Source organism: Diabrotica virgifera, chromosome 5, assembly GCF_917563875.1.
Source record: "Diabrotica virgifera virgifera chromosome 5, PGI_DIABVI_V3a".
NCBI lineage: Eukaryota > Metazoa > Arthropoda > Insecta > Coleoptera > Chrysomelidae > Diabrotica > Diabrotica virgifera.
This window is the reverse complement of record NC_065447.1, coordinates 167,192,350-167,215,149: the sequence shown is the minus strand read 5'-3', so window position 1 is coordinate 167,215,149 and position 22,800 is coordinate 167,192,350.

The following is a 22,800-nucleotide window of genomic DNA, read 5'->3' as shown; positions in this document are numbered from 1 at the left end:
TGAAACGACCAGGTATACTTACAATAAATCTTGCTAAATCTGTTCATGCCGTATATGTTGTTATCCTTCATTCAAAGCTATTTTCAGCTCTTGAATCGTTTCTGGCAATGGTTACCTTGTTTTTAACTTTTTCTGTAAAATGCCCCATAAATGTTCTAATGGATTCATGTCAAAACTACAAACCTGCCAATCCAAAACGGAAATTCCGACAGTATGACGAGTCCATGACGATTCGCGCAGTATATGGATGTGTGTTGTTCAATTGGCCTTTTCGATTAAGGTTGAATATTTCGTCGGACATGTTACTTATATGATTTATCAACCGTGAAACGGATAATTGAAAAAGGTTTTGCAAATAACGGTCTAGAGTTTGTTTCGAATAAGTTTTGCGCGATTTAATGCTGCAGAAAAGTTGGATTTCTGCTGCTTCATAATAATTTGAAAGTTATAAAAAGAAGAACGTTACACAATCTGTTTAGAAGTAAAACTGTGTTAACTTCCTTAACCCGTAACTACAGAGATCCGGTATTTTTTACCGGTGGGCATTCCCAAAATGCGGATTTCGTGGTAACCTCACCACTTACAAGTTCATGTGTCTCTGTACCTCTCGGGCAATCTGTATAACAGTGCTGGTCAAAGCAACCGGTAATAATTACCGAATGTCTGTTTTAAGTAGGTAAGTACTTTTTATATGGGTATTATATTTGTAAATGTGAAATGTTTATATTATTATTTATTTATGTTTTTATGGAAAAAGTAAAGAAATGGACTGTGAAAGTCATCCTGGATCATCAATGAAGGTTAAATTTGAAGATAAAAATTTTGAGGCAACTTTGCAAAAATTAAATTCCCATTTAACTCTGTGAGAATTTTACCCCTTGCAGATTTTTTCTCATTGATGTAAAGATTTTCGTAAATGCTATTTAGGTTTCCTTTGTGATTCTATGCTACGTTTATTGGTAAAAAAAGGTTTAAAATTTTGTTTATTACATTTATGGCCGTTTATTTTAATAGACCAAAAATATTACCAAAATTCTGGTTAAATAGATTATTCTTTAAAAATCTTGTATTATACTACTAAAATAACTCATTTTACCTTTTTTTTCCATATCTAGAGGCTCCAGAAAAACACATAATGCATAATTTTTTTGTTTTTTATTATTAACTTTATATTTTGACTCTATTTTATAATGACCAGTAAAAAATACCGGGTATCTGTTGTTACGTGGTAACAATGGGATTTCTGTAGTTAAGGGTTGACACAAATATACTCCAGGTCAAAAAAAATCAGGATGCTTGCGTTTTGTATGCTTTTTTAAAATTCTATTGGTGTTAACTTGATTAAATGAGTTAAGGGGTGGAAGTAAACATTAAGAGATAGAAATCGTTTATTTAAAACACTAAAAAGATAGCATTAGGAAAAACAACTAACCCAAAAAAGTGATAGACCTGGATCCCGCGTACCAAAAAAAAGTTGATTAGTAACAAGCTGAAAATTTGTTAATAGCTTAATGGTGTCTAGTCGGACAAACTTTGATGTACGAGAACACTGGAACAGGGGAAATTTTAATTGTGGAACATGATTTTACTTGTGGAACGTGACATCCTGTCAAGTTTATGATTGTGAAAATTAGCAAGTTGTTTTTAAGTTTATTCAATAGCAAACTTTATACATATAATATACGAAAAAATGTTTGTCCGAGGAACATGTTGGGCATTTTAATAAGCCCGACACGTAGAGCCTGTCAAATGACAGGAATTATATTGGTGCTAAATAGCAGTCAGATTTTTTGCGTGAGAGTTTAATGAAAACGACAACAAATCAATTGGAAGTTCTGTCCGACGAAATACATGGGACGCTTTCGTAGTCTGATGTTCGAAACTTGTAAGCTGTTCCACAATTAAAACTTCTTCTGTTCCAGTGTTCCTCTACATCAAAATTTGTCCGATTAGACATCGTTAAGCTACTAACGAATTATCAGCTTCCTATTAATAAATTTTTTTTGGTACGCGGGATCCAGGCCTATAATAAGTATCGCAAAACATTAACATTTTTGGAAAAATTAAACAAAATATCAAATAAAATTTTAATTTCCCACAGTTGGCTGTTCTTTAGGTTTCGTATGGGTATTGCCTCCCCTACATCTGCGGAGGATTTTGATACGCCTAGGTATACTTGCAATAAATTGCTAAATCTCTTCATGCGGTATATGTTGTTATTCTTCATTCAAAGCTATTTTCAGCTCTTGAATCGTTTCTGGAAATGGTTACATCATTTTTGACTTTTTCTGTAAAATGTCCCATAAATTTTCTAATGGATTCGTGTCAGAACTACAAACCTGCCAATCCAAAACGGGAATTCCGACAGTATGACGAGTCCATGACGATTCGCGCAGTATATGGATGTGTGTTTTTCAATTGGCCTTTTCGATTAAGGTTGAATATTTCGTCGGACATGTCACTTATATGATTTATCAAATGTGAAATGGATAATTGAAAAAGGTTTTTGCAAGTAATAGTTCAAAGTGTGTTTCGAATAAATTTTGCGCGATTTGATGCTGCAGCAAAGTTTGACTTCTGCTGCATCATAAAAATTTGAAAGTTATAAAAAAAAGTTACGCTATCTGTTGATAAGATTATTTCAATTTGTTTAGAAGTAAAACTGTGTTAACTTCCTCAACATAGACTCCTGGGAAAAAAATGCGGATACTTGCATTTTGTACGTTTTGTTAAAAATCTCTGGTTTAAATGGGATGGAAGGACACTGATAGTAGAAATAGTTTATTAAAGACACTAAAAACTAGCTAGGTAGCAATTGGATATAATGTAGAATAACACGTAAAGAAGGAACGTTCTGGGACCAGAAGATCCCACACTACGCAACGATGGGTTCGATGATGAATGTGAAGATATCACTAAAAGAAAAAAATATGATGATCAACTTATTCAACAAAGAAGAACAAGATATAAGGAGTAAAAGTAGAAGGAACACAGGAAGGGGGAAAAATGGGTGCATTGGAGAAAAAAGCAGACCCTGGAAAACCAGATTATGCAAGAACATCAATTGCTAAAGGGGTAAAACGAAACTAAAAGGTTCTATAATATCCCAAATATATGATAAAAAAACCACCATTGACGATTTGTGGAGATAAAAGCAGACACCAGAGACGAAGTATAAAGTTAGTATAGTCGATTCCCTAAACTCAGACATAACTGGCTAGTGATTTTAGTAAGTAATTTTGCCAATTTGGTAAAATTGGCAAAAAAATGTTACTAAATAGTTTTTTTTTCCTGAAAGCCGTCTGTTGTGAACCGGTTGTACTGCAGCCACTTGGCTTAATGTACATCTTCCATTCGTTTCATTCGTTTATGAAACCCATTCCAGAATTCTGGAACCCTGTACCAGTTTGTACAGGTCTAGTTGGTGGGTGCCATATAAATTTGGAGTCATTTCGATGTCTCCGAAAAGTGTTTGCCGCCTCCGATCCAATGCCTCACAGTCATGCAAAATATGGCTGACTGTTTCAGGTGCTCTGTTACAGAGTCTGCAGCTCAAGTCTCTATGAAACAGCCCCCTTGTATGCAGGTGACCCTTAACTGGCGCATGTCCAGTGAGGAAACCTGTTATGACTCTGAGCTGATTCCTGCTTGTTTCCAGCAGTAACTCAGCCCTACTAGCACATGTCCGTCCGATATACATCTTGTCATGTGTTTGACCGGGTACACTCTCTCAGTGTGAGTTGTGTTTGCTTCGGATCCAGGCTTTTTTTCGTTCACGGACGGTGCTCTTTAGCACTCCCACGGCCGGCTCTGGACCCAGGTATTTTGTAGCTGATGCTGTCTTGGCAAATGCATCAGCTCTTTCATTGCCATATATGCCCCGATGACCTGGAACCTATACCAGTATAACACTGTTATGTTGTGCCAGTCTACCAAATTCTTGTCGACATTCCCACACCAGCGTACAGTTCACCTTAGGGCTTATAAGAGCCCCAATGGCTGCTTGGCTATCTGTGCATATGTTAACCCGCTGCAGTTAGAATGCCCTCAGATTGTCTTCTTTTGCACACTGCAAGATTGCAAAAATCTCTGCCTGAAATACGGAGGTATATTCTCCCAGTGGAATAGAAATGTTGAAATTTTCACCACTACAGAATATTCCTGCGCCCGAACCGTCTGCATTTTTAGACACGTTCGTGTACCAGGTGCAACCCTGCAGTCTGGGTCGAGAGTTTCCTCTGTCCCATTTGTCTCGTGGGCAAATGTCCACTTGAAAAGGTACTTCAGGCTTGTATCTTGATGTCATATGGTGAGAAATCATCATCTATTCATCACTAAATAGCTAGTAATTTTGACAATTTTGGCAAAATTGGCAAAAAACAAAAAAATTACCTACTAAAATCACTATCCAGTTGTGTCTGAGTTTAGCGAATCGACTATACCAGAGACGAAGTATAAAGCAGATGGCTTTAACATTTTAAAGAACTAGGTACTTGCTATCGAAGTGAAAAACCATGCGTCACTCAAAAACCAAGAAATGATACTACGTAGAACCTTCATCCGCCTTGGAACTGAGAGACGCAACCACACGCCTCAAAAATAACGCGTCGAAGGAGTGGACTGTATCCCTGCAGAGCTTAATAAACCTGAAGGTAACAGAATTATGTACGGAATTCATAGCATAATAATAGTCAAAGCCTGGGACGAAGAACAAAAAGAAGGATGCGTTGAAATATAAAAATTATAGGGATATTACCTGTTCTGAACACAATATACAAAATATTCTCCAACACCCTCTTCAACCGTTTCAGTACGTACGTGAAAGAACTCGTTGGTAAATACTAAAGCGGTTTTAGCGTGGGTAAATCAACAATTGATTATATTTTTTGTGAAACGTCAAATCTTAGATAAAACGAATGAATTTAATATTGATTATGTTTCTTCTCTTTGTGGACTTTAGGTCAGCGTATGATAGCGTTCTAAGATGTAAATTATATTAAACCATTAAACCAAAGTGCCTTAACGTTCCCCGTAAATAAGTAGTACTTGTATAAACAACTATGACTAAAGAAAAACTTGAAATATATGCATGCAGGGAGACGCAGAGAGACACTACTATTAGACTTGGATTCCACGTACCAAAAAAAAAGTTGATTAATAGCAAGCTGAAAATTTGTTAATAGCTTAACGGTGTCTAGTCGGACAAAGTTTGATTTATGGGAACACTGGAACAGGGGCAGTTTTAACTGTGGAACAGGTTAAAAATTTAGAACGTCAGACTACGAAAACGTTCCATGTATTTTGTCGGACAGATTTGTTACCATTTCATTAAACTCTCATACAAAAATCAGACTAGTGTTTATCACCAATTGGACATTTTAATGAGTGGAACACTAAGAGCATGTCAAATGACAGGAATCATGGTTAGTAATAGCAGTCTGGTTTTTGCATGACAGTATCAATTGGATGTTGTGTCTGGCAAAATACATGAGACGTTTTAGTAATCTGACGTTCCAAATTTTTAAACTGTTCCACAATTAAAACTTTCTCTATTCCAGTGTTCCCGTACTTCAAAGTTTGTCCAATTAGACACCGTTAAGATATTAACAAATTTTCAGCTTGCTATTAGTCAAATTTTTTTGGTACGCTGGATCCAGGTCTATATAAGAGATGCAGAGTTACAAAATAAGGTATTTAATATTTAATAAGTTAACGCACAATATGAAACACGCTGATCTGGATTTGATCGCACGCACCACACGAGCACTTAAAGGGAGGTTTCCACCTTTTTGACAAACACACAAAATATGAGCCTTAAAATAAACGGGGGAAACCAAAAATTATGACATCCATTCCAAATAACAGAGATCCAAATTAATAATTTATAGAACACTAAGGCCGTCCGCACATGGAGCGACGCTCGAAGTAATCGACTCGATTCCAATCGCGTAGATCTCTCCCCGTCACTTAAGTTCCTTCGTTGTGGCATTGAGCTCCGTACACGGAGCGTTTAGGATTGCAAATCTCCTCGTCTTGTGTGACTCTCGTTCCGTGCGATTTGAAGCGCACGAGAAAGTTCTAGTGAGACGCACGTTTACAGTCATTATTTTATTTGTTTGCTTCGTTTTCGTTGATTTTTGCCCTAAATTAAATTTTAGTCTTTTTAAAGATCGATCAATGTTATGTTCGTTGATTGTAGTACTATTAGCTTTGTGGAAATATATTGTTTTTAATGTAAAATTCTGAAAACATTGAACTTCTGTTACTAGGTGTTTATTATAAAATTCGTTGAGGAAGTAGAAAAATACGCTCAACTGTATAATGCAACTGTATAAAAATGTAATAATACCGTACTTTTCACACATCAAAATAGTCGTTTTGGTTACTATACAAAAATGCGTTCATTTATAAAAACAAAATCGACTAGTGTGCGGAGGGCAATCGCTTGTGTCGCAGGGTTCGTACAAGACGAGCAAGACGCGCGAACTTCGAGACGTGTCTTCGATCGACCCATGTGCAGACGGCCTAATTCTATCAGTGCTGATCTATAAGTTAAAAACATGGACCATCTCCAAAATAGACGCAAATCGTCTTCTCGTCTTCGAAAGAAAGATGCTAAGAAGAATAATGGATGCAACCGTTAATAATGGTATTTAAAGAAGGCGATATAGTTTCGAATTATACAAGAAGTATAAGAAAATAGTAAATGGTAGAGATGTAATGTCTTTCATAAAATAGATAGTCTAGATGGGCTAAACAGGTGTCAAGAGCAAATGAAAATTATCCACCTAGACGAACCCTATTAGCAGTATCAGTAGGAAATAGAGTAGAGGTAGACCAAGACTAAGATGGAGGGACGGTGTGCACTAGGACGCGAGGAAGATCGGAGCAGCAAATTAACTGTTGACGATGAACAGAAACGTCTGGCATAATAAACTGGGGAAAGTTGAGGTTTAAGTATGGATGTAACACCACTTATAATGAATAGGACTAAAGATGATTTTTCAGTGAATGCGACAATTGAAGTTTTTTTTACCGCTCTTGTTTGGTAGACACTCACAAACAGAAATTGTCACGAAATTCATGAGATTTTTTATTATCTGAGTCGATATTTCCAATTTTGCATCTAATGTTGCTTTTCGGGACAATTTTGTTTAAAAATTTTTTCTTTAACTTTTACAGAAATAAATTCAGTCAAAGCCTACTATACTTATTTTAAACGATGTTCACAAAATTTTAAAATTGTTAAATCTCTTAACATAATACAAAGTTTACTCACTATATAACCATCCAACTAATAAAGGATCTGATGCTTACCTGCAAAAAAAAAGTAAATTACTAATATTAAACTAAATAGTAATGTTTACTCAGATATAGGTAAATAACCGTTAATATTACAAATTATTGACAGCATAGGAAATGAATAAAATAATTATTATATGAATAGTGTAGAAAACAGAGGTTGAATCTCGCAAACTGGACACAAGGTTTTATTTTTTTTCTGGTATATCAAGCGATATTTACTATGAGACTAACTTTTTTTTTTAATTTCTCCCCTGAGCCTTCCTTTTCATCCATTTCAAGAGGCTAATTTGTGATTTTTGCGAAACGTAGTTGTAACTACTAAACGTAGTTGTACCTGTACGTGTTGAAAAAAATTTCCTTATTAGTATGATACAATTGATCCAAAAGATGGCATAACCCAGGCATCCAAAATGAAAGTTATCTTCCAACACCAAATTGTTAATATGGTCCACATAATGCTCAGAAAAAAGTCACACCGTTTTGAGCGTCGGGTTTGGGGGGAGAGAGGGGGAGAGTATTTCTAAAACTATGCGTTTAGCATGAACAACTTTCTATAAAATATGTTCTACAATAAATTTTAAATAAAAAAGCCCTATTTATAATCCTTCTAAAATGAGAACTGTTCCAAAGTTACGGAGGTAGTATAGTATAATTGGTCCAAAAAAAGGCGTAATCCAGACATCCAAAGTAAAAGTTTTCCTCTAACACCAAATTGTTTTCTATGGTCCACATATTGTTCAGTAAAAAGTTACACCATTTTGAGCATCCGGTTTGTGGGGGAGATGGGGGAGAAATCGGTAAATTAGTAGTTTTTCGTCAATATTTATAAAACCACGCTTTAGAGTAAACAATGTCCTCTACAAAAATGTTCTACATTTAATTTAAAAAAATCGTCCTGTACATAATTGTTAAAAAATCAACGGCTCCAGAGTTACAGCGGGCAAAAAGTGGGGGTTTTCGATACTTTGTATATTTTTTGGGCAATTGATAATGATTTTGTGTGGTGAAGTTGACGTTTATTCAAGGGCTTATCACTAACATACCATCGGCCACTGAAACAGCAAATTTTATTTACAAAACACAATCCTGTTAAAGAAAATTTCTTTCATCAGCAATAATATTATAAATTGTCCAAATAACTTAAAAAGTATCGAAAACCTCCATTTTTCACCCTCCGTAACTCTGGAACCTTTGATTTTATAACAATTATGTATAGGACCTTTTTGTTTTAAATCTCCTGAATGTAGAACCTTTTTGTATAGAACACTGTTCATGCTAAAGCATAACTTTAGAAATATTGAACAAAAACGTAAAAAACTACTAATTTACCGACTTCACCCCCATCTCCCCCCCCCCCAAACCGAACGCTCAAAATGGCGTAACTTTTTACTAAACAATATGTGGACCATATAGAACAATTTGGTGTTGGAGGAAAACATTTACTTTGGATGTTTGGGTTAGGCCTGTTTGGGACCAATTATATTATAATATCTCCGTAAATTTGAAACCGTTCATTTTAGAAGGAGTATGCATAGAGCTTTTTTTTCAAATTTAATATAGAACATTTTTGTACAGAAGTTTCTTCATGCTAAACCGCGTAGTTTTAGAAATATTGACAAAAACCTAAAAACTACGAATTTACCGATTTCTCCCCTCTCACTGCCCCCCAACACGACGCTCAAAATGGTGTGACTTTTTTCTGAACATTATGTGGACCGTATAGATAAATTTGGTGTTGAAGGATAATTTTCACTTTCGATGTGTGGGTTTGGGTCTAGTTATACCCTACTATAATAGAAACATACAGGGGGCTATATTTGATACAATTTATTCCCCGGCAGCATATGTCCATCGCCCAGCGTTTAGCGGGGATGGTGCCCCAAAGTTGACCAATTTTTAAAAAAGATGTATTTAGAAAAATTTTCCTAACTGTAAAGGCTTGGCGAAAATTGAACCTAACTGAGACACAACATGCGCCGGCGGGACGGGTGAACCGTGCATTTATTTTCTAGCGATCTAGCTCACCGCATATTGAACCCAACCTGACCCAACCGGTGGCTGTCGCTGTGGCAAATAGAGACGGGCAAAATCAGTGCGGGCGTGTAACGGTTACCTGTGATACCGGTTCTCAGTGGTACTGAGTACAAATACTGATTACAAAATACTGATGTATCTAATCCTTGTACTGAATTGAGTAGGCAACTTTAAATCGGTATTTCCGTACTTGTAGCTCATAAAGTCTTAAATATCTTACACGTCCCTAGTAATGGACGAGGTATGACTTTCGAAAACATCGAATTTGATCATAAGCGGGTGCATAAAAAGATATCTCACACTGAGTATTTTATTTCTGCACATAATATTCTCTGTGCCAAAATTAATCGCTCAATTTAAAAATGGGTCATTTTTGATGCCTCATATTTTTCCTAAGCTTGTTTTCCGAATTAAGTGATTTTTTGTTAACGTGTTATAGCCTTATTCTATAACTAGGGATTCATCAAGCCAAGTAGCTTGAATTTTTTCTTAAATACTTGACTTGACTTAAAAATTCAAGCTTTTGATAATTTGATATTTGACTTGACTTGATTTACGGACTGAATTACTTGACTTGATATCAAGTAAAAATCAAACTACTTGATATTACATGATAGCGATCCGTGAAATGCACACCGAAGGAGACCGAAACGTTAAAATAGGGGATTCGGATTTATCGAGGTTCTAGCAAGCGGGCACCCCGATTGCTCGATGACGACGACAACGTGCTGTTAGTACAGTAGAAGTGATCAAGGACAAACAGTGGCCGTTAAATAATTGTTATGTCTGATTTAAGTAATGTGTCCGTTATGGAATCGGAACCTTTTCAAAGCAGCGGCTCAGAATATATCCTAGATGAAAAAGTGTTAGAATTTGATGACAGTGATAACACCGAAACAGAAGTAGAAAGTGCAGGGTCGGCGCCATCAAAGGCGAAACGAGTTAAAGTTAATAAAAGTCTATCTATATCTAATAAAACAAAAAAAATTACGGACTATTTCATAGTCGAGCAAAATCCTAAGAGTAATAAAAATACTGACAAACTAGGCAAATGTACCCTATGTACGGCAAAAAACACAGTTTTGCAAATGAAAAACTGGGGAACATCTTCACTAAGGCGGCATTTGCAAGCTAGACACCCTAGAGTCTACAAAGAACATTTTGGTAGATCTAGCCCAACTAATCTCGAGGCCAATACCTCTACAGGTTCGACTAGCACACTTTCAGTTTCGGATTGGCTTGAGAAGGTAAAACATTAATTAGATTTTAACTCTGAGGATTTTAACTATAATTATGTAGTCGTTTGTCGTTTGTGTCACAATTAAATAATCTACACGGTGTGCCAAAAATGTTCACATCTTCTTTTTCTTTAATGTTTTTTTTATTTGAAACTTTTTTTATCAAATTTTGAGTACATCTATAAAAGTCTATAGGCTTTAAGCAATCTAGTAAAAATTGTGGTGTAGCATGTGCCATATGCCATATACTTTTTTACAGGGCATTTCAAAAATATAACTTACCTTGCCATTTAAGAGCGGCACTATGGAGGGCTGAGGTAAGGAGAACCATCTCTGTATTAAAAAGTGTCCGTGGAATAGAGGCAAATTAAGATGGCGCCATTGTAGGAATGGTATCAGTTTTTATTCAAGTAGGTAACAGGGAAACAAAAATACTTTGGTTGAATTTCTCCACAATCACAAAGGATATGGTTGCTACCCCCATTTGTGTAAGGAGTGTGAGCATCTGCCGTGTTGGGTTCTAATTCTGTTAAACGTGGACCGTGTAATTATATTTTCTCAACACAAAAATTGTTGCAAAATTTTATTCGCGATTTCAACGACCGTTGAGGGCGCTGCGAAACGTACAAAGATGGAGGATTGTGAGTAATGCTTACTTCTGTCATTTAGTGTGTGTACCTTTTTGTTTTGTTGGCGAGCTTCGACAAGCACTGTTGGGTGTTATCTTAAAAGTGTTTTGCCTTATTTATAGTGTTCTGAACTAGTACGATCAGTTTATTACTTACGAGATTACTTATTAAGTAGGTTCAGAATTCAGCCACCAGAGAGCGTTTTGACTTTTGCAAAGGCGAATACAATTAAATTTTATAAAATAACTCAACTTGTCACTCTGACATTCTGATGATTCTGTAGGTTATATTTTCATTCTGCATACTTCACTACGTCTACAACTGCCAAGTTCACATCTTCATAGTTCACATTAAACTATTGCTAAGCTAGCGCCACTGTGGTCATATTTTGAACTGTTATTTGCCACTTTTTGACGGATATTTTTTCAGTTTTTCTCCCATCCATAAGAGATGGTTCTCCTTACCTCTACCCTCCATAAGTGAGACATTATACAAATTATACGTGAGCTTTATTGTAACTTTACTACATTTACTACTATTACAGCATTTTACTAACTCCAGTTTTGTTTATTTAGCAGACCATTAGGAGATCAGAAAATTTCCAACAAGATAAATTTCAAAAACTACTAGTGGAGTATATAGCACAGAAGTATCTACCTTTCAACTTTTTTGAAGATGCTATAAGTGAAAAAATGTACAAATACTTAAATCCAAAGGCAACTCTACCTGGTCGTAATCAAATGAAATCTTTGACATTAAAAATGTTTGAATCAGCGCAGCAAACAATTAAGACATTTTTGAGGACATGCAATTCAAAAATCTCGGTTACAATCGATGGATGGTCTTCATTTAATATGAAAGGATACTATGGTATTACCGCCCACTTTATCGATAAAAATTGGAAACTTCATTGTATCCTGTTAGATTTTATGCCAGCATATGGGCAACATACTGGTAACGCTATGGCAAAACTATTTTTCGAATTATTACAATTTTACGATGTTACAAAATGCATACAGGGTATTACTACCGACAATACAAATAGTAATTTCACGTTCATCAGAGAACTAAAAACATTTATTTATGACATCGATACAAAAAATATCCACTTTTTATGTTTTGCACACATCTTAAACTTGGGAGCCAGAGATTTTATGAAAATCCTTGATTCTGAGCTTGAAGAGGCGGCCAACACTTTGACAGATATATCAGGGGATGATGACGATGACAGAATTGACAGCCAAGTTTCGCCCTCCTCTGTAAGAAAAATCCATTCCCTTGCTAAAAAAGTAAAAAACTCTGAACACTTACGTAAGGATTTTGAAAAATTTTGCACCGCCTTAAACCTAAAATTTACTATGCCAAAACTTGATGTCATAACAAGGTGGAATTCCACGTTCGACATGTTGAGATGGAGTCTAAATATGCGAAAAGCACTTAATATCCTGTGTGATAATGTAGAAAATCTAAAAACTTTGAAGCCAACCGACACAGAATTGTCGTTAATTGATCGAATTTGCCAGTATCTTAATGTTTTTAAAAGCATTTCCTTAATTTTAGAAGGTGAATCATATGTTACTCTGCCTATGGTAATAATTGGCATCAATATGATGTTGGATTTGAAATGTGGTGTTACAGAAGAATGCTTAGAATAGCATGGACACAGAGGAAAACGAACACGGAAGTACTGCGAGAAATGGGTAAAGAATGCGAAATAATAAACACAATAAAAATAAGAAAGTTACAATATCTGGGACACGTAATGAGGGGACCGCGATATGAAATGCTAAGACTGATAATACAGGGAAAGATAAGAGGCGGAAGGAGTATAGGAAGAAGGAGAGTGTCATGGTTAAAAAATTTAAGGGACTGGTTTAGATGCAGTTCTATAGAACTCTTTAGAGCAGCGGTGGATAGAGTAAAGATAGTGATGATGATATCCAACCTCCGATTAGGAGACGGCACTTGAAGAAGAATGATGTTGGATAGACTAGAATCGTGGGCTATGGAACTTGACAATATACCTGATCGAGACATAACCGATGAAAAGATCATAAATAGCATTCAAGCGGCAAGGGACAAAATCATTAAACATTATAAGAGAACCAACTGGATGTACTGTGTTGTCTTAATTTTAGACCACCGACATAAAGTGGAAACATTCTCCAAAACAAATTGGGGAAAAGAGTTGCAGCTAGAAGCAGTTAAATATTTTGAAAATATTTTTACAGCACCGTATTTTAAGGCTGACTCTCTGACAATGTCTGAACACTCTGCTGAATCATCTGTTCCAGTAGCACCATCTTCATCTTCAAACCCTAGTTTAGTCGAAAAGTTTGAAATCGATCTACTAAGTTTGTTTAGTAGAAAATCTCTCCATAATGCAGACGCAGACGACGATATGGCCTGGCGTTACGAAATCGACAAATATATTTCTGACCCACGAGCTGACAGTACTGAAAATATTTTAGAATGGTGGAAGAGGCATGAATCCATTTTTCCAAACCTCGCCACAATGGCCAAAGATTTTTTATCAACGCAAGCGTCTTCAGCTCCAGTCGAAAGGCAGTTTTCTAGAGCTGCCCTAACCCTTACCAAACAAAGAAACCGATTAGGCGATAACTCCGTGAGAAGCCTTATGTGTCTGAAATCGTGGATGGCAAATGAAGACATTAAAGATTTATTTTAGATAGTTACACTCCATTTTTGGTGATTTTTTTATTGTTTATTTTATTTTTTGTTGTTTTATTACCAGAATTCAGAATATTTCGTTTTGTTATTTTATTTATCATTTTAATTATGCAACTTACATTTTTTAAGTTTTTAATTTTTATAGATGTTTTTTAAATAAAAGGTTACATCCGTATATTTTTATTGTTATTGAGTTTTGGCAGTTTTTTTCAAGAAAAATCAAGTAGTCTTGATGGACGTCTTGAGTTTGTCAAGTAATTGATGTGCAACTACTTGACTTGCATTGAGTTTCAAAAAATAATACTTGACTTGAGCTTGTCTTAATTTCAAGTCAAGTCAAGTCAAGTAGTTTGAAAATCAAGTCGTCGTGAATCTCTATCTATAACAATAACGCTGTAATAACATTGTTGCTAAACAGGTAAATTTTCATTGTAGACCAGGTGTGTACGAATCAAACGGTGTTTTTTCAAAGTTCGCATCACCCTGTGGAATATTCTAACGAGCGATCCACAATTATTGGGATCAAAGCTAGCCGTGCAAAAAATTACGTATGTTGTGTTTTAATCTGAATTTATATCATTGGTTTATCAATGAATTTTGATTAACATTATAAAACATAAAAAATCAGTCAAAACCAGAACGTCAATCGAATATAAAAAGAATTAACAAAATTGTAAGTAACAATAATAAATAAAATCAAACAAGATCTCTACATAACCTAACTTTTCCTGTTAAGTTGACGAACACCGCAAAGTTGACGTAAACTGGAAAGTGTATCTGAATTAAGAATAGACATGCACTGTATAGCTATCTCTGTCGTTCAGAGCCACCTATGGTGACAATAATTTTTTATCACACGTTAGCATTTGTAGAATACTGAAATTAAAACTCAACTATTGCCTCATGTTTTCTCAATATTCTGTTTTCTGATTTATTCGCTTATGTTGGATAATAAAAAGTTAGGTACTTCAAACAGGTCATGTCTTTCATCAATACAGGATGTTTTTAAATAAGTATGGCAAACTTTTAAGGGGTAATTCTGCATGAAAAAATAATGACAGTTTGCTTTATAAACGTATGTCTGCAAATTCTTCGTTTCTGATATAAAGGATGTTGAAATTTTTCTTACAAACTGACGATTTTTTTATTGCTTTAAAACCGGTTGAGATATGCTAATGAAATTTGGTGTGTTTTAAGACGTAGTTATTGCATATTTTTGACATACAATTAAGAATTTAATATTTACCATTGGCGTGCATACAGGTACTACAAGGCAACTTATTACCTGTAAAATTTTATATTTTAAATAATGGTATTATTTTTTAAATTGGCTCAATAAAGACATGGACATTTTCTAAACTAAGTATAAACCTATTGGGTTTTGTATTTAATGTCTTTACGAAATTTATAAATAATTTCAAAATTTCACCTTTTATTATTCATAATGAACATAAAAATGATGTTGTGAAGTAGCTTCTAAGAACAAATAAAAAAAATATGCAGGATGATCCATTAAAACTAGAGATCATAGACTATGCTGGACTTGCGTGAAGCATTATGTACTTATATTTAAATTTTTGTTTGTACAGCGCCCATTTGAATTTAAAAGTTGACGTGTCCCAGTTTTTTTTATAATTTTCTAAAATATGGACATAAACAATTTTATTCCAAAAGTGACTTACATACTTTATAATTTCAAAATTTCACCCTGTATTATTCATAATACACGCTACATGATATAGTTCGTTGAAATCAGGTTATTAAGCAGCTTTTAAAAATATAAACACATGCAGGGTGTTCAATTAAAACTAAAGCTTATGGACTCTGCTAGACTTGCATGAATCACCCTGTAAATTTAAATTTATGTTTAAAAAGTGCACATTTTTATTTAAAAATCGACGGGTCTCAGTCTTTTTTATAATTCTTTGAAACAAGGGCAGAAATAATTTTATTCTATAAGTGCCTTCCACACTGTATATACTATCGGTTTACAACGTTCTCCGTTTTTCGATACACATTCGCCATTCCTTTCTGTCCGCACATTGGTCTTGCAGACCTCTTTCATCCATGGCTTTGTTTATTCCAGTTTGCCAACTTTTTCTCGGTATACTTCTTCGTCTTCTACCTTGCGGTTTCCAATTTTGTACTTGTTTGGGATTCTGTCCTCATGCATTCTTTGTACGTGACCAAACTATCTTAGTTTTATTTGTTCAACTACAACAACAACTAACAACTAGGATACCAAATTTATTATTAAAATAAAAGGAAAATATTAAATAATTATTTATATCTAAAACTTTTCTTGGAACCACTTTCTGGTAACATCATTTATCTCTCGGACTGTAACTCGGAGTATTGGAACTATCTTTCGGACCTTTTCCTAGACGAGTAAGATGAAATGTGATTGCATATTGTAGAATCCTTTTCGAATCCTTTTCGCTTTCTTTATTCGTTGTCTCTTGGCTTTCTTCTTCTTCTTATTCGTCTAGCCATTCGCGTCCACATCTTAACATAAGCCTCTTCAATTCTTCCTTTCCATTGTTTTTTGTTGTACGCTACTTGTAGCCAATTTTTCCCGGCAGTTCGTTTCAGATCATCTGTCCATCTCATAGGAGGTCTGCCCCTGGGTCTTTTGTGTTCGTATGGTCTCCAGGTTAGAATTTTTCTGTGCCATTTATTAAGATGGATCCTAGCTACATGTCCAGCGTATTCCCATTTAAATTTTAGTGATTTTTGTACCACATCGGTGACTTTGGTTTTCTGTCTCTTGGCTTATAAATTGTAAAAGTCAGAAATAAAGGATGTTACCAGGAAGAGGTTCCAAGAAAGGTTTTAGATTTAAATTACTATTTGTTATTTTAATTTTATTTTAATAATGAATTTTGTACCTGGGAACTTTATTCTTTTCTCGAAGAGATGTCGCTACAGCGTCTTAAAAGTGGATTTTTAATTATTTTTGAAATTCCACTTATAGTATGATAGAATTGATTCAAAAAATGACATAACTCAGACATCCAAAGTGTAAGTTATTCTCCAACACCAAATTGTTCTATATGGTCCATATAATGTTCAGAAAAAAGTCACACCTTTTTGAGCGTAGGGTTTGGGGGGAGAGGGGGAGAAGTCGGTAAATTCGTAGTTTTTTACGTTTTTCTCAATATTTCTAAAACTATGAGGTTTAGCATGAACAACCTTTTATACAAAAATGTTCTACATTAAATTTGAAATTAAAAAGAATGTGTGTACTTTGTACGCACGTAAGAAGTTATACTTCTATTATATGATTTCAACGAAATCAATATCTTTAAACAGTTTCTCTACTACTTTCCAAAAATATTTATTAAAACAATACCAAAAATTAAACAAATAAAAGAATAAAACACACACCAACACATTGAAAAATGCCACAAATGATTTCTGAAAAATAATTGTTGCCAAAAATTTTAATTAAATATGTATTTTCTGAAAAAAATTATATAATAATATACTTAAAATCATAAAATCTATAAAAAAAATAAAAAAATGATATAACTTGCATTGGGCTTGAACCTATTTCCCGTGTATCCCGCCGTACGAGAGTCGAAGCGATTTCAAACTGCACCACCTTCGCGTATACGTCATGTGGGAATATATACAAACTGAACAACTTTTTGACATTTTGTTTATATGAATTTTTATTAGTTTGATTTTTGTCGAATTAAAATACAACAATATGTACAGTAAGAAAACGGTACATTAGATGAAAATTTGTAGAAAGTTTGTTCGTAATCAGATTATGTAAATTAAAGCATTGCTTACTAGGGGTATAGCACAGCAAGTACTAGGTAAGTACATTATTTTTTTTACATTTTCCAAATAAAGAGCCCGTATAAAGACTAATACCAAACTGTCGGTGTGCGCATGCGCGCAGATCAATATAAATTCACCCTCAATCTCAATCGCGCCTAAACAAGTATAACTTCAAAAAGGCCCTATACATAATCCTTTTAAAATGAACGGTTCCAAAGTTACGGAGGTAGCATAGTATAATTGGTCCAAAATGCCTATCCCAGTTATCCAAAGTAAAAGTTTTCCTCCAACACCAAATTGTTCTATATGGTCCACATATTGTTCAGTAAAAAGTTACACCATTTTAAGCAGTCGGTTTGGGGGGGGGGGAGATGGAGGAGAAGTCGGTAAACTAGTAGTTTCTTTACGTTTTTCGTCAATATTTCTAAAACTATGTTTAAGCGCAAACAATGTTCTATACAAAAACGTTCTACATAAAATTTAAAACAAAAATGGCCCGATCCATAATTGTTATAAAATCAACGGTTCCAGAGTTTCGTAGAGTTACGGAGAAATGTGGAGGTTTTCGATACTTTTTGTATTCTTTGGGCAATTGATGATGCTTTTGGGTGGTGAGGTTAACGTTCTTTCAAGGGCTTATCACTAACATACCATCGGCCACTGAAATAGCAAATCCTGTTAAAGAAAATTTCTTTCAATCAGTAAAAATATTATAAATTGCCCAAAAATATAAAAAGTATCGAAAACCTCCACTTTTTCCCCTTCGTAACTCTGAAATCGTTGATTTTATAACAATTATGTATAGGACCCTTTTTGTTTTAAATTTGATGTAGAACAATTTTGTATAGAACATTGTTTACGCTAAAGCATATTTTTAGAAATACAGTGGAACCTCGATAAGTCGGCCCCCGATAACCCGAAAGTCCGGCTAACCCGGACCGATTTTTATCAGACAAACATTACAACAATAAAAATGTATGTCCTTTATGGTGGATTTTCCAATTTCTTTTCAACATCTTAAAATATTTTCTTTTATCTTTCCTTATAAACATATTGTTCGAATACTATATTTTTATTTATCATTTTTAATTTTATTTATCATAATAAACTTTCTTCATAAAAATTTGTCACTTTAGCGAATTCCTATGTAGTTCATTCGATTCAATTTTCAATGTCAAACACATTATACATACAATGAGAGATAATGTGTATTTGTGTAATTTGATACATAATATACCTTAGTAAAAATGACTGGCATGGCAGACAACGCTCTTTGTCGTGTTATCGAAACCAACAGGCATCTGTAGTATCCTTTATTTACTTGAAACTGTCTAGCATTGTTTAGAAAAGACTATTAAAAAATAATTTTTCAAACAATGGTCTTAGTCTTCACTCTTATTAAATAACATAAGTTCGTTCTCGTTGCGAGACGGTATTGTGTGTGTGTAGTAAATTCGCATTGTTCGTTCCGTTCTGTAATCGTTCGTAAATATATTCAGATTTTGTGTTGGCGTGATTTTTTGTCTACGTAATGGCAATAAAACTTAAAATGTTGTTTTTGTTTCAAAATGATAACAAAAGACAGTTTGGACAATCGGTGCAAAGCTAAGAAAGCTAAAAATGAGACTCTCGACGACGCTTTGTATGTGTGGAACGCGAACGTGGTTTACAAGTGTCTGTGTGCCAATTATAACGGAGTTTATCTGTAAGCATACCATATTTTAATAATTTTTACCATTTTCTCCTGCTAACCCGAATTTTCGATAACCCGGATCGGCCGCGGTCCCGATTAATCCGAGTTAACGGGGTTCCACTGTATTGACGAAAAACATTAAAAAACTACTAATTTACCGATTTCTCCCCCATCTCCCCCCCAAACCGGACGCTCAAAATGGTGTAACTTTTTACTGAACAATATCTGGAACATATAGGTCCAATTTGGTGTTGGAGGAAAACTTTTACTTTTAATGTCTGGGTTAGGCCTTTTAGGGTTAGGCAATTATTCTATACTACCTCCGTAAATTTGGAACCGTTCATTTTAGAAGGATTATGCACAGGGCCTTTTTTGTTTCAAATTTAATGTAAAACATTTTTGTATAGAAGGTTGTTCATGTTAAACCGCCTAGTTTTAGAAATATTGACGAAAAACTTAAAAAGCTACGAATTTACCGAATTCTCCCCCCTCTCCCCCCAAACCCGACGCTCAAAATGGTGTGACTTTTTTCTGAACATTATGTGGACCATATAGAACAATTTGGTGTTGGAGGATAACTTTCACTTTGGATGTCTGGGTTTGGATCTAGTTATACCATACTATTAATAGTGTCGGAAACAGAGGTTGAACCTTGCAAAATAGACATTTTGCAATAGACAAGTCCGGTTTTATTTTTTTTTCTGTTATATCAAGGGGCGCTTATTATAAGACTAACTTTTTCTGAAAAAATTTCGCCCAGGAACCCCCCTTTTCATCCCTTTAAAAGGGGTAATTTGTGGTTTTTGCGGAACGTAGCCCTTCCTGTACCTTTACAAATTTTTTTTTATAGAAATATGAAGAGGACTATATTTTCTACGATTTATTTTGTGACAGCATATGTCTATCATCCACCGTTTAGCGGGGGTGGCACCCCAAAGTTGACAAGTTTTTAAAAAAGATGTTTTTAAAAAATATATATTTTTCCCTAACTGTAAAGGAAATTAAGAAAAAAGTCTGCGGCAATTATTCACAAATAAGTGACTGATGTTTTGGTATAGGGTAATAGCTTAAGGGTAATTGCCCTTTTTTTAATTACAGGGTGTTACATTTTAAAAAACCCCTTCTTATACCATCTGAACCGTTTATGCTAGAGTAAAAAGACTCAGCGATTACCTATGTACTGCAGATATTTACAATTTTTATAATGCACCCCCATTTTTTCCCCGGAACCACCCAAAAAAAAAGAAGAATTAATAAATAAAGTGATTTTCTTGGAATCCTTCACACACAATTCCCTTTATTAATATGCTTCATATATCATTTTGTGCACGTTATTTTTACCCATGCATGAACACCAAAAGCGATTTCCAAGTGCAACAACTGTAGCCAAAAAAAAAATAAATAAATTGGGGGGTTGAAATGTTTTTTGTTTTTTGTTTTTTGATTTATATGGGCATATGCTTCATTAATAGTTCTTTTCGTGCTTTTCCAAAAATATATATGTTTATTGCAACATCCCTGCGGAAAACACCCCTATCCATGAAAATATACTGCAGAAACTACCCCTATCCCTTGGCGAGAATGTTTTTACGATTTTCTCATTACCTATGCATTCTTTTGAAACAAAACTTATACAACGTTAAAGACCACTACTTACTCTAAAAATTAGGTCCTATTAATTTTTTTTGTATAAGCAACCGTTACTGCACAGTGGCGCCGTAAACCTCATATATGCTTTGGCGGGCACCAGTTTTTGTTTTTTTTTTCGTCATCTGTTCGTTTTATTGATAAAGTACTTATGTAAAATAAATCAACACAGTGTAACCTACAAATTACGACCTATGCACATTTTACAATCTTTGCGCCCCAAAGCCACAGTATTGGCCCAAATTCAATTTTTGCATATTTTCGCAACCAACACGCATTTTATTGCATTAATGCTACCTTAATAGCACAATATTTACCCTTAAGTGGTCGCTAAGCAGTGGCGGATCCAGGGAGGGGTGATCACCTCCCCTCCCTCTCAAACCAAGTGATATTATATTCAAAGATTATAAAAATATTAATTTATTTTTATAGAAATACTTATATTATTATTTTTATAAGAATGACGTACTCTTTATGCTTTAGCGACAGTGGAGGATCCAGAATCGTTAAGAGGGGAGTGCCAATTGGCTAAATTTCTTTAAAAATAAAAGAATATTTTTATAATCTTTGAATATAATATCACTTGGTTTGAGAGGGATCACCCCCATCACCCCTCGCTGGATCCGCCACTGCTTAGTGACCACCTAAGAGTAAATATTGTGCTATTAAGCTAGCATTAATGCAATAAAATGCATGTAGATAGCGAAAATATGCAAAAATTGATTTTGGGCCACCACTGTGGCTTTGGGGCGCAAAGATTGTAAAATGTGCATAAGTCATAATTTGTAGGTTACACTGTGTTGTTTTATTTTACATAAGTACTTTATCAATGAAACGAACACACGACGAAAAAAAAAACGAAAACTGGAGCCCGCCAAAGCATATATGAGGTTTACGGCGCCACTGTGTCGTAACGGTTGCTTATACGAAAAAAATGAATAGGACCTAATTTTTAGAGTAAATAGTGGTCTTTAACCTTGTATAAGTTTTGTTTAAAAAGAATGCATAGGTAATGAGAAAATCGTAAAAATATGCTCGCCAAGGGATAGGGGCAGTTTTTGCAGTATATTTTCAAGGATAGGGGTGGTTTCCGCAGGGATGTTGCAATAACCGTATATATTTTTGGAAAAGCACTATTAATGAAGCATATGCCCATATAAATCAAAAAGCAAAAAACAAAAAAAAAATTTCAACCCACCATTTTATTTACTTTTTTTTGGTTACAGGGGTTGCACTAGGAAATCGCTTTTGGTGTCCATGCATGGGTAATAATAACGTGCACAAGATGATATATGAAGCATATTAATAAAGGGCATTGTGTGTGAAGGATTCCAATAAAATCACTTTATTTATTAATCCTTTTTTTTGGGTAGTTCCGGGAAAAAATTGGGGGTGCATTATACAAATTTGTAAATAGCACCAGTACATGGGTAATCGCTGAAAGTTTTTTTACTCTAGCGTAAACGGTTCAGATGGTATAAAAAGGGGTTTTTTAAAATGTAACACCCTGTAATTAAAAAAAGGGCGATTGCCCTTAAGTGAAACCTATACCAAAAAATCAAACAATTATTTGTGAATAATTGCCGCAGGATTTTTTCTTAATTTCCGTTACAGTTAGGGAAAAATATATATTTTTTAAAAACATCTTTTTTAGAAACTTGTCAACTTTGGGGCGCCACCCCCGCTAAACGGTGGATGATAGACACATCGGGATAGATAGATATCGGGAAATAAATCGTAGAAAATATAGTCCTCTTCATATTTCTATAGAAAA